Below are 13989 nucleotides of genomic sequence, written 5' to 3'. Positions count from 1 at the left end.
CTTATTAGTAATAATAGGACTGTCTATGCTTGCCATATTTCAGAGTGAGTCATTAAGAGGAATGTCACACAGAAGAGGATGTACCTAGGACCAATATAGCTATCTCTCAAGCTGGATGTAAAAATTGATGAATTTAGATTTCAACAGAGCATTGTTCTTTACAAACAAATTTCCCCTTGTGATAAATCTCCCCAATCTCCTCTTGTTTGTCCCTAAGAGTCTGGACTGGAAGTGGCCTCTTATCTAAAATTTTTGTCTGCCAGGAATTGAAAATTTGTCAGGTCTGCAGCAGAGGAAGCCAGCCATATTCAGTTAAGAGGCCTGAGAAATAAGGTACACCAACAACATAGACAATGAATAATTTCTAGACCCTCATAGGCGTGTCAGATTGCTGCCTTCTTTAAAAATTTTACTTATTTATTTATTTTAGCATTTCACTGAAAAGTTTTTGTCGGTCTTGGTCTTCTGGATGGAAATGGAAATTTATTTTTCAGGAAGGAGTATCCCATCATGCTTCATGCTTCACCTGTAACCAGTGCATGGCCTCCTCTTTGCTGATCCTGTTTTTGTATTTGGCCACAATGTAGCCTGCCCTGTGCTTCTTGTCTGCAATGCTGAAACTTGACGTAGAACCACATGGAAATCTAGGCTGTAGTTACCAATGCTTGGATCATGTTTGATTCCCAGATTGATGTGTTCCTGAATCCCCAAACCAAGGATTCCAGGACTGGAGAAGTTAACTCACACTCCAGCACTTTTAGACCTTTCTCCAGGAATTCCTCTGCCTTGACCCTATGGAATGTGCAGTGGACAGCAATCTTTTCATTTCTCTTGATGCCAAAGGATCTGATGGTGTGTCTAGCTTTGGAGAACACAAAAGGTCTGGCCTGTCAACTGCCCCAGTACCTTAGCTGCCTGAGTCAGTCTGTCCATTCTCCTCCCACCCTACAGATACTGAGGCAGAGCTTGTAGATGGGAAGTTCCCACATGGAGTTCTCTTTTTTGCCTTGATCTGGTGCAATGATGGGGAACAGGAAGAGCCAGAGTACTGCTTGTTAAGTGTATTCAAACTATGGCTCTAATTCTCATACTTAATATTAAAAATGGCACAATATCAATGGGCCCTTGGGAAACTTTCTAAAAAAATTTTTTTAACGTTTATTTATTTTTGAGACAGAGAGAGGCAGAGCATGAATGGGGGGAGGGTCCGAGAGAGAGATGGAGACACAGAATCTGAAACAGGCTCCAGGCTCTGCGCTGTCAACACAGAGCCCGACGCAGGGCTCAAACTCACAGACTGCGAGATCACCACCCGAACCGAAGTCGGACACTCAACCGACTGAGCCACCCAGGTGCCCCGGGAAACTTTCAATATGAGCAAAATATTCATTTGAGAAGTATCTATAAGAATGGAGAAGGGGTATAAAATTCCATATATCCAATGGTCTGACTGCATTTGTACATCAAAGTTCTTACATTCAGATTCCAGGTTGTTTTGATTAAATATTCCTTGGCCAGAAAAATTATAAGTATACAAAGTTTTGTATCCCTCTGCATTACCCAGATCACCACTTGAACATAATGACATTTATGTTAGTGGCTAACATTCCACAACCCTCTTTATAACCCATTTTCCTTCCATTTTCTCACACCAGAAATGTTCAGAGCCTAATTGCTTAACATTAATCTTTTTGGGGGGCACCTGGATGGCTCAGTTGGTTAAGTGTCCAACTCTTCATTTTGGCTCAGGTCATGATCTCCTCGGTCAGCAAGGTGTCTGCTTGAGATTCTCCCTCTCTCTCTCTGTCCCTCCCCCACATTATATATAATAATATGTATTATACATATTATTATATATAATATATTTTATTATACATATTATTATATATAATATATATTATATTATATAGAATAATATATATAATATATATCATATATAATAATATATAATATTACATATGATATTATACATGTATTATTATATATTATATATTATTATATATAATAACATATATTATATATTTTCCCAGAGATTTACTTTATATAGAGTCATTTTCTAGAAACAGTTTTGATTATTTTGATCTCCTTCATGTAGTTATTTTGTTTTCCATGGTTGCCCATATTTTCTTTTATACATACTTAACACTTTTTAGATTCATAAACCTTTTACTCTGACTTAATGAATTAAATAAAGTATTAGGAACATGTTTAGAGAGAACAGTAAAAGCCATATAATAGTGTATTCAACTAAATAGGACTTTGTTTTTCCTTATTCTCAAAAAGACTGAAGATAGAGTAGGTACTATAACCAAGATGGCAACATAGATTGTTTCCAACATCAGACTCACTCGCAAACAGACCAACTAACAACTATTAATACACGAGATGCCATTTTGAAAGCCCCGGAACCCAGGTATAGGGCTGAAGCATCCCCCTAGACCATAATGCAGAGAAGGGCTGCATTAGAAGGTTAAGAGGAGTAGAACAGCTACACTGGACCATATCACCCTTTCTCTAAGCTGGCACAGCACTGCACTGAGAACCAACCACTCCCTGCCTCCCACCCCCAGCCTATGGTTTCTCCAGTGGGAGAAGAGAGTCCAAGGTGTATATCTAAGGTGCCCAGCAAATGGGACACTTCCCGGGAGGCCTATTTGGGTCTTGCCTCAATGAGGAATTCTGGGAATAGCCCACTGGATTGAGGTAGAGATGGAGAAGGTGGTGGGACTTACAGCAACCAGTGCCTAGACCTTGGAGGACCTAGCTCCCGCTTGTGGCTATGTCAAAGCAGAGACCCTAGCCAGAGGTTCCCAGAAGTGGGATTGCTGGATCACATGATGGTTCTCTTTCTAATTTTTGGTGCAGTCGCCATACTGTTTTCCACAGCTGTTGTATCATTTTATATTTCTACCAACAGTGTATATAGAGTTTCAATTTCTCCACAACTTTGCCAACTCTTATTATCTTAAAAAATTATTATCAGGCCTATGTCATGAAATTTATTCCCCTTTGCCTTACCTAGACCAGTGGAAGGAAATACCTATCTTCTTATGTATTTATTTATTTTTTTTCTGAAGGAGGGAAATCCTTCCACTTAGAGGAATTGCCAGGTATGATTCCCCTTCCTAGAATTTGTATCTGAGAAGATTTCTTTTTGTGTCAAGACTTAGAAGAAGGAGGCCTTGGGCTTTCTGCCCTAACCTCTACCTATTATTTCAATATTATATTACAGATTCCTGTCTCTTTCTTGGGGATGAGAGAGTCACCCTTAAGAACCAAAAAAAACGAATGGCTAGGCACTCTCCTTTCTGTTTTAACTAATAAACTGCTAACCTGAAATGCTCACATGTCTGGGAATAATGGAATATTCAGTCAAAACAAGAAGAAAATACTGCCATGACAGAGAAATACAAGTACTGTATGATTTCACTTACATATGCAACATAAAAAAGCCGAACTTACACAAACAGAGAGTAAACTAGGCAATTGCCAGTGGTACAGGATAAAGTGGGAATAATGGGTGAATGTGGTCAAAGGATATAAACTTTAGTTATAAAATAAATAAATTCTGAGATTTTAATGTACTGTATGGTCACTATAGTTAACAATACTGTATTGTATATTTAAAATTGCTAAGAAAATAGATCTTAAAAGTTCTTAACACACACACACACACACACAAAGTAACTATATAGATGATGGATGTATTAACTAACTTAAGAATGGTAATCATTTCACAATACATACATGTACCAAATCATCATGCTATGTACATATACACCGTATACATATACACAATTATATATGTCAATTATATATACCAACAAGGGAAAAATTTAAATAATTGAAAAAAAAGACCAGAGAAGGTAATTTCAGTTGAATCCACAGTACTTCTTATTTATCTCCAATGTGCATGAATTCTATTTTCCAAATCATCCCATCATCCAAAATAGATGCTAATATGAGCTGTTTCATCAGTGATACAGGCAACGGAAAGGAAGGTAACAGAAGAAATTAAAGACACTTCCAAGGTTTGCAGAAAAATTTAAATCTCAGTGATGAAAGTCATATAACTTTGCTTAGTTATGGCCAACAAATAAAGGTTTTCAGATATAATATGTAGTCTTCATGTTTCTAAAGTGTTCAGTTGCTTGTGGTCAATCAACCATCACACTCATTTTAACTAAAGCATTTGGACAATGCAGCTCTTCAATTGATTATTTTTGTGTTTCAACTAAAAAAGATATCTGTGATTTCACACATTTCTAATTTATGCTGAAGATCATATATCTAGCTAAATTTGGAAATTATATTACTGTGGAAGAGGCGAGAGACAGAATTGAATTGTTGGTCCTTTTTTTATATAATATCTGCATTTCAAGTTCATGTTCTGGGCTGAATTGTGTTGCCCCCATTATTTATATGTTGAAGTCCTAACTCCCCATACCTCAGAATGTAAATGTATTAGGAGATAACATCTTTAAAGAGGTAATAAAGTTAAAAATCAAGTTGTTTCTTTTTTTAAGGTGAGCCTCTATCCTATCTGACTGATCCTTATAAGAAGCAAAAAAAAAAAATGTTAAAAATCTAACATTTGTTGAATAATGATAAGAAAATGGTTTTGAATATTTCAGGCAAAGGGAAGACAAGGAGTAAAGGACTTGAGGAAGAAATGTGTTGGTAATGTGTGGGGAAGAGCAAGGAGACAAATGTCAAGCATTGAGCTTTTTATTTAAAGTTTCTAAAGTAGGGGCACCTGGGTGGCTCAGTCGGTTGAGTGTCCGACTCATCTCAGGTCATGATCTCACAATTCGTGAGTTCGAGCCCCATGATGGGCTCTGTGCTGACAGCTCTGAGCCTGGAGTCTGCTTAGGATTTTGAGTCTCTCTCTCTTTATGCTCCTTCCCCCCTCACCCTGTCTCTCTCAAAAAAAAATGAACATAAAAAATTTAAAAATAAAAAATTTTCAAAAGTATATATATATATATACATATGTATTTCTTTTTTACTGCTTTATTGAAATATAATTAACATAGAACATTGTGTAAGTTTGAGGTGTACAACATAGTGATTTTATATATGCATATATATGCAAAATGACTACCACAAAAAGATTAGTTAACACATCCATAATAGTAATATATATAGAATATTATATATGTACATATATATTATACATAATATGTATGTAATATATATGTATATATTATATTATTATACTATACATATATGTGTCTATTATATATATATTATATATGTACTTATATATGTATAATATATATTATATATGTACATATACATGCATATGTATATTATACATTATATATATTATATATGTAATAGTTGGTAATTGGTAATATATTACCTATATATATATATATATATATATGTTATTGGTCAAAAGATATAAACTTTCAGTTATAATATCAAAAAAAAAGTCTGGCAATGTAGTGTACAACATGATGACTATAGTTAACAGTACTGTATTGTATAGTTGAAAGTTTCTAAAGGAAGTAAATTAATTTTAAAAGTTCTACCACATACACACAACTATATATATTTTAATTGAATTTCTGAGTAGAAGTCTTTGCTTTCCTTTAGACAATGTAAAATAAAAAATAATATAGCCCCTTTCTTCATTAAGGAAAATATTTTTTAAAATGTAAATATTATTTTGAAATGAATATGCTTCTATTACAAAGAAGCTGTAAAGCAAATCACCTTGGGCTAAAAATATTCAGGCACTATGTTAAAATCCATTCACTTTGATCATAAGGCAAGCTAAGAATACATAAGTTTGTGATACAGAAAATTAACTAAAGAACTTGCCCCTATTGAAATTGGGAGAGAAATTTATATATAAATTCATTTCAATCATGATTGAAAGTTTTCTTATTTTGTTTTCACATGCAATTTAGTGTAAAAGTATAAGGGCTCTCTTACAGATTTATAAGACAACTACATCTTGAATTCAATTTTAAATCCACTGGCTTAAGGTATTTTCCTGGAGACAAGAAATATGTGTTTGTAAGAAACAAAAAATCCATAAAAATACACACCTATTGCCCATAAATAACAACATCATATTTTTTTCTTGTTTCTTTTTAAATCTTAAAATACATATAAGAAGTTACAGGAGGTTTTGGTTGTTGTAGATATCTATTATGATATTTTATACATCATTTGTTAAGTAGGTATTAAGACAAAATTATCAAAAGTGATTTTTTGAGTTTCTAAACATGGAATATGTTTTATACTTTCACATTAACTTCCATTATGACAATATTTTAAGGTTGCATACCATAATCATGAAAAATATTTTTCCATATTACCATTCAAAAAATGTATAGTCAGAACTCTTGTGCACTAGGTATCTCAAAAAAGAGAATAAAGCACACTGCTTATTCTCAAGAAGCTCACAGTCTAGCAGGGAAGCCATTCTAATAAACAGAATACTGCATTCAGTATGAGAGGTGAAATGATCGTTGGATGCCTAGGGTGATATGATAGACAATAGACAATATGGGTGGGGCAATAAATTAATTCAACAGTCATTCAGCAAATATTTCTTAACCTTTTACTATGTGCCAGACATTATTTTAATTGCTGGGGACATGGTGGTGGACAAAACTACATTTACATGGTTTACATTTCATCATGGGAGACAGATAATAGGCAAAAAACACAGGTGAACTTTACGCCATATAGTGGTAAGGGCTTCATGCCTCACGGGACTTCTGAATTTGAACTTGCCAATCATCCGAGTATAGGGAAGACTTGCTTAAGGTAACTTGACTGGGATCAGAAATCATGTCAGGTGTTATTCTCATTATCACAATATGGAGAGAACAGAAGGTAAAAAGTCAATGAAAATAATTGTTCTAGCGGTGTTCTGTTTCCGGGTTTGTACACACCGTATGGAAAGCATGATCAAGAATGACTACAAAGGAATTCAACGTGTGTTTGAATAAATGATATGTGGTATGTGGTAAACAGAGGCAAAGATTTGGCTACTGGGTAGCTCAAGTGAGTAGAAATAAGGTTTGGCATCAAAGGGTGAAATGAAGGGGAAAAATTTTAACCATTTTTAATTTTCCCCTCTCATCTTATACATATGGGGCATACTTTTTAACCTGTCCAGATACTGTGGGATGAGGTGGAATTAACGGATATGGAGGGAAACTTCTATATTTCTGTATGTGACACAAAGGAAAATGCAGCAACAACTTTGTGTGTGTGTGTGTGTGTATGCCGGGGGTGGAAATGGAAATTAAGAAAAAAGATAAAGGACAAAAGTCCATTTAGAGAAAAATATTTAAGGTCTTACTTGGAGATCAGTATTATAACGCCAACTCTTGTTTCCTCATGATATCTACATCTACGTCATGATACCCACATCTACCTTACTCCATAAGACTTTTGTTAATGGGTCTATTGCTTTGTTGAAAAGGCTAAACCACAATTATTCAAGAAAAGTCAATATATGAACTTTGGTATATAGTCAGTTTGACCCACAGGTACATATGAAATGTACATATGAAATATTTCTAAAATGGTTCTGTTACTGAATTTGGGCAGTATAGTAAAGCAGTCAGGACAAGTGTGCTGGCTATGGAGCCAAACAATTTGTGTTCACATCCTGCCTTCAGCCTTTACTGTGTGGCCTTGAGCATGATAATTGACCTCAGCGTGCCTCATTTTCTTCATCTGTAAAATAGAGAATATAAGTGTATCACATTATGATTGTTGTGAGGATTAAATAAAGTAACATGTAGTTTATCAGTACAAAGTCTTAATAAAGGTTAGTAATTTCTATCTTTAGTTATCTCAATAGAAAATACTTATAACTTCTTAAATCACTCTCTTATCTTGCCTCATTTGCAACATGAAAGAAAAAGGTAAATTATGTATAATATTACAACTATTATAAAACTATCAGAGAGTTAAAATAAAAAAAAATAATAGAAGATTAAGTAATTCAAATAATATAACTAGATTTTTATTTTTGGTGGAATAAAAAAGTTATATGTGTCTAAATTGCAATAGGAAGACTAGGACAACTGAGTCTATTTCAGTTTAGGACACTGAGTATCTGAAATTATGTGAGGATTTCAAAGGCAGTGTCAACCATTAAGTGTATATTGTTGTTTTTTAAAACTTTGTTTTCACAGTAAACCTTTATGGTAAAATAATATTTTTTGGAACCTAATAATTAAAAAAATGTATTTGTAAGGTTATGTGTGGGTTTGACACCATTATTAGCTCCTGTTGTTAAATTTAAGCATCTTAATTAGTTAGAGATTGCATTTTTACTGCAAGTAAAAGAGAATATAACTAAAAAACGGCTTAAACAAAGTTTGCATTTTCCTTACATAAGAGAATTCCAGAAGCAAATACCCCAGGACAAATATAGCAGCTCTTTTTGTTATAAAATGCCCACACCTTTCCTCATGCCCAGTCATCTTTATCATATGGTTTGTCACCTGATAGTTATGAACAGGGGTTCTATATCCAGTATCAGGAGAGTGTTACAAAAGAAGGATAGAACAAAGAAAGGGCAAAGAACAACTGCAGGTTTCAATTATTGTTTAAAAGTGTTTTTTGAAAATCAGTATCACTAATTCTCACTTATACCTATTTGGCCAGAACAATAAATAAAGTTCAAGTGGTAAGCTTTCTAAGAGAGAAGGGGAAAACTGATGTTTTGTGAGTAGTGTCTACCTGTCTAAATAAAAACAAATCTGGAGTCAAAGAATAGTGATTTTTATTTTATTATTTTTTATTTAAACATTAAATTTAAATGTTTGTTTATTTGTTTGTTTATTTATTTATTTATTTATTTATTTTGAGAGAGAGAGCCAGAGAGAGCAAGAGCAGGAGAGAGGCAGAGAGAAAAGGAAAGAGACAACCCCAAGCAGGCTCCATTCCGTCAGTGCAGACCCAACGCTGGGCTCAGTCTCACCAATCCTGAGATAATGAGCTGAAATCAAGAGTCAGATGCTTAACCAACTGAGCTACCCAAATGTCCTGCCATTTTTTATTTTAAGTAATTCTTTTTAAATTGCTGCTCTTTACACCAATTGCTTATTCTGAAAAAATCCAATAAATCAATGAGGTTTAACAATTTGAATATATAGAATAATTATATTTTAATAATAATAAGCAAATGTTTTCTTTAAATTTAATAGACTAAGAGAAACTCTTAAATGGTGATCTCATATATATATATATACACACACCATGGGCTGTACAGAGTAGTTAAAATAAATATCTATAGGGATATTTGGAAATCCTTCAAAACATGTTATAGAGCTATTTCTTGATAGCCTTTGGGAATAAATAAATTTCAATTCCAGATAATTTTTAAATCTACCTTTCTATCTGGTTTCTCATGAACAGAATCAAGCAAAAATATGAAACACTTTAAGATCATCACAAAGGATGTGAAGCATCATAAACCTGCCCAATGACCTTGAGATATTAAATACTTCATGCTGAATTAGGAAATGCATTAATATATTTATTCAACACATATTTACTTTGAACCAATTAAGTATTACCCTATGCACAGTGCAATGGTAGTATTGAGATTCTATGATTCAACTTAACGTTTTGAAATGTTTTATATAATTAACTGTTTTGTGGATGATCAAAGGAAAAATAAGTTAAGTTCTTTTTTGAAAATATTTTTTCTTGTTTTATTAAAAAGCTGTCTTTGAACTGTCAGCACTAAGCTTAGTATAATTATCTTGATGATGCGAGGAAGCCCAAGCTGGTTGTAAGTCACAAGAAATGGCACAAAGCTAAAAGGAAGATGAAATCAAGTGAGTGGATAAAATATTCTTCTTTCATAGGTGGGATCTAAGAAGGGATGTACTTCACAAATATTCCTTTCAGTTTGAGAGCAATTCAAAAAAGGAAAGAGTCAAGAGCACCATTGCTTCAAAAGCTGACCTAGAATAGCTTTTCAATGTAACAGAAAATATTCTCACTGGGGAAAGCAAAGGCTGCAATAACTACATGATTTTAACCTAGATCTAGTTCATACAAGTGCCACCTCCTGGAATGGAGCTAGTTCAAGTGGTTACATCAAGTCAAAACGTGAAGATTGTAGGCACCTTTCAGAATTCTGAGTTCAAACTTCATTTGGTTGAAATAAATTGTGCTTCATCTTAATTTTTGTTTCAAGCCAGGATACACATGCTGTTTGATTTATTGCCATCAAGTGATAAATTTTCTGAACAATAATATATCCCCCCCCCACTTTAAAATAGCTTACAGGAAAAATGAACCAAGGAAAATTAATCCTATACAGAAGAATGCCATGATGAAAGTAATACAGAGAAATAAATTGTATTTCCAGATATTACACTTCTCACTCAAGATATAAGAATCCCCAAGAAGTTGGGAAAAAAGAAAATATTAGGCTCTTACTGGGTAATTAATATATTTTTTCTTTTTAAATTGTTATTATCAGTGTTATCAATGCTACAACCACTCCCATGTTCAGTGAGTTTCTCTAGGGAGAACAAATAACTGATTTGATGTTATTTATCTGACCAGCTTGTATTGGTCTAACAAATGTAATGATTTAAAATTTCTTGATCAGCCACTAGGAAACTTTACAAAGCTATCTTTAAATATATATATATATATATATATATATATATATAAATTTATTATTATATAAACATATTTTTCTTACCAATAATTTTAACTCTTCAGTCAATGTCAAATTCCACTCCCTACCTCTGGGAAAAAAAATAATCATGAAGAAACATATTTTTTGTTTGTGTGAATGATATGTTTGGTAAACTTATCGAACTATCATCATTCAAAACATAATCATGTTTTAATTATGCTTGAGTTGGAAACATGGATTAGTGATTAAAAATAAGAAGTTTATAATATCAAAGATTGATATCAGTGAATTATTTATTCTAATCATTAACATTAAACTTGAAATCGTTATATATGCAAAACACAATATTATGCCACAAATCCACAACAGTAGGCTTTTCAATAAAGATAACATTGCTGTCACAATTATAATAAATAAATCAGTAATATGTATTATTTATTATAAAAGCACTGAATGTACTTAGATGTTTATTTTAAAGTTATTTTTATCATTGTGGACTACCTTGACTGTAAGTCTTGCTGTTTTTATATGAGAATGACCAAGAAATAACACATGGACTATTATTTGCAGCAAAATTTAAATAGCTCCCATTTGTATTCTCGTATTTCATAAAGGTATGTTGTAATATTTTGGCAATAAAGCAGAGGAGAGGAAATAACTAGAAGAAATAAATGATAGATTAATGAAACCACATCAACTACTGATAAAAAAATATAGGCAGAGAAACTAAGGATAGTTTGGTTGCTTGCTTTATCTTGCTTTAGTAAGTGATTTTTACCTTTATATGATATAACAAACCATCTTTATATAGAACAGGATGCAAATTTTATATAAATTTTAAATAAAATATGAGTTTTCAGAGAAATTCTTTCTTTAAAAATATATTATTGGTTATAATTCACTAGACTCTTGAGGGACATGTTTACTTCAAATAGTTGTTAGTTTTGAGAGAGATAAATAATCAAGTGAAAAATACAAGTTACTTTAAAATGTAGTGTAATTGATATGCAAGTGTAGTATATTGGTAACAAGTAGTAAAGGTAAATATTTCATAGGTTTAAGGAGGAAATGGGGAGATGGCTGTGAATGAAGAAGATTTAAAATTTATAAAGAAAACAGATGTATGGTGTTCAAAAGTCTGTTTCAGTGTTTTATAGCCATAGCTTGTAGACACACTCAAACTCCCCAAAAGCTTTCCATCTGCCATTCTGGATGCATAGATCTATTCATTCAAATAAAAGACAAGAACTGAGATAGTTAATTTTTGTTTACTTTTTAGAAACCTTAGAGAAAAAATAAAACTTACATGATATGGGTGGCAGGAAGCCATGAGAATATGAGTGTGAAGGATTAGTCTTTGCCATTAATCTTATGAATAGAAGTAGAGAACAATATGGAAAAAATTCTATGCAAGGTAAAAGTCTTAGAAAAGTGAGGGTGTAAGGAGGGTACTGAATAGACCAGTAGAACAAAAGATCACTTATAATGTGGTATCAGGAGAAAAGAAGGGATTAATAAAAATAATAGGCTGTGGAAGGTGTAAAAGCTGAGTATGAACTTTAATACAGGCAATACAAAATAACTCGATGATACAAGGTTTTATTAGGAATTTTCTGGCAAATGCCAGATTGCTTCATGGAGAAAAGGACACCATTTAGAAAGCAATTTCAATATTATGAAAGTGAGGCAATGTGGGAGGATGTAAGAGGACATATTGGTTATGCAAAGATACTGGATTTTATCCAGAAAGCAATGAACTGTAATTTGCATTTTAGAAATTTCACTATGCAGTGTGGATAATATCCAGAAAGAAGACACAATTGGAGGTAGTGGGATAAATTGGGAGAATTCTGCTTGATTCAGAGAAGAAATAATTATGTTGGAGAGAAGACAATAAATTCAATAACTATTTCTGAGTTTAAATTGTCAGTACTTAACAACAAATTGAAAATGAGGCTGTTGATGGAGACGATGCAGTTAAAGGAGATTCATTGCTTTCTGGCTTGAGCAAGTGGAAACAGAGGGCCATTCTGAGATGTATCAGATAATTGGCTGGAGAAGTTTCATGGTATTGAGGGTGGCAATTAGTGACAGTTTCAGTTTACAACAAATTGGTTCCATTATCTGTGGATATCTGGATGGAGGCTGCATGACTGTCTCTTATGTTGGATATTTTGGGTCTGAGGTTAAGGAAATATTTAATATTTTCAGGGTTGGGGGATAATGTTAAAAAGAATGAGGATTTGAAGACAGAGAAAAAAAGAGTAAAACAAGGGAAAGAAAGAAAGAAAGAAAGAAAGAAAGAAAGAAAGAAAGAAATGTATAAATAACATATAAAAACACCCGAAAAACAAATAATCCAATTAAAAATGGGAAGGAGACATGAATAGACATTTTTCTAAAGAAAACACTGACAGCTAACAGAGACATGAAAGGATATTCATCATCACCCATCATCAGGGAAATATAAATCAAAACTAGAATGAGATGTCACCTCGCTCCTGTCAAAACAGCTAAAATAAGTAATACAAGAAACAATAGGTGTTGATGAGGAGGTGGAGAAAGGGGAACGTCCTTATGTTGTTGATGGGAATGCAAACTGCTGCAGCCACTCTGGAAAACAGTTTGGAGGTTCTTCAAAAAGTTAAAAATAGAATTACACTATGATGTAGCAATTGCAGTGATAGGTATTTACCCAAAGAATACAAAAATACTAATTCAAAGGGATACATGCACCCTAACTTTTATTGCAGCACTATCTACAATAGCCAAATTACAGAAAGAACCCAAATGTCCGTCGACTGATGAATGCATATTAGTCGGCCATCAAAATGAATGAAATCTTGTCATTTGCAATGACATGGATGGAGCTAGAGAGTCGTATGCTAAATGAAATAAGTCCACGAAAGACAAATGCCATATGATTTCACTCATATGTGGAATTTAAGAAACAAAACAAATGAATATGGGGCAAAAAAACAACAACAAACAAATAGAGAGGAAAACCAAGAAACAGATTCTCAGCTATAGAGAAAAACTGATAGTTACTAGAGGGGAATTGGGAGGAAGAATGGGTTAAATAGGTGATGGATATTAAGGAGAGCATTTGTGTTGAGCACCGGGTATTGTATGTAAGTGTTGAATCACTAAATTCTACACCAGAAACTAATACTACACTATATGTTAGCTAACCGAAATTTAAATAAACAACAAATTGAAAAAATAAAAATGCAAAGACAGGCCACAGAGTAGGATAAAATATTTGCAAAGGATATATATCTTAAAAGGACTATGATCCAAAATATATAGAAAACTTTTAACACTCAATGAAAAAACAACAGAGAAGT

The 13989-nt window shown here is 33.0% G+C and overlaps 1 pseudogene; it reads right to left on the bottom strand.

Annotated features, from left to right (window-relative positions):
* Positions 1-483: 483 nt before the first annotated feature.
* Positions 484-13989, bottom strand: part of LOC115522840 — a 32367-nt pseudogene continuing 18861 nt past the window's right edge.

The sequence above is a fragment of the Lynx canadensis genome, chromosome C2 (assembly GCF_007474595.2).
Source record: "Lynx canadensis isolate LIC74 chromosome C2, mLynCan4.pri.v2, whole genome shotgun sequence".
Classification (NCBI taxonomy): domain Eukaryota; kingdom Metazoa; phylum Chordata; class Mammalia; order Carnivora; family Felidae; genus Lynx; species Lynx canadensis.
The sequence above is the reverse complement of the archived record's forward strand: the minus strand, read 5'-3'. Positions and strand labels throughout refer to the sequence as shown.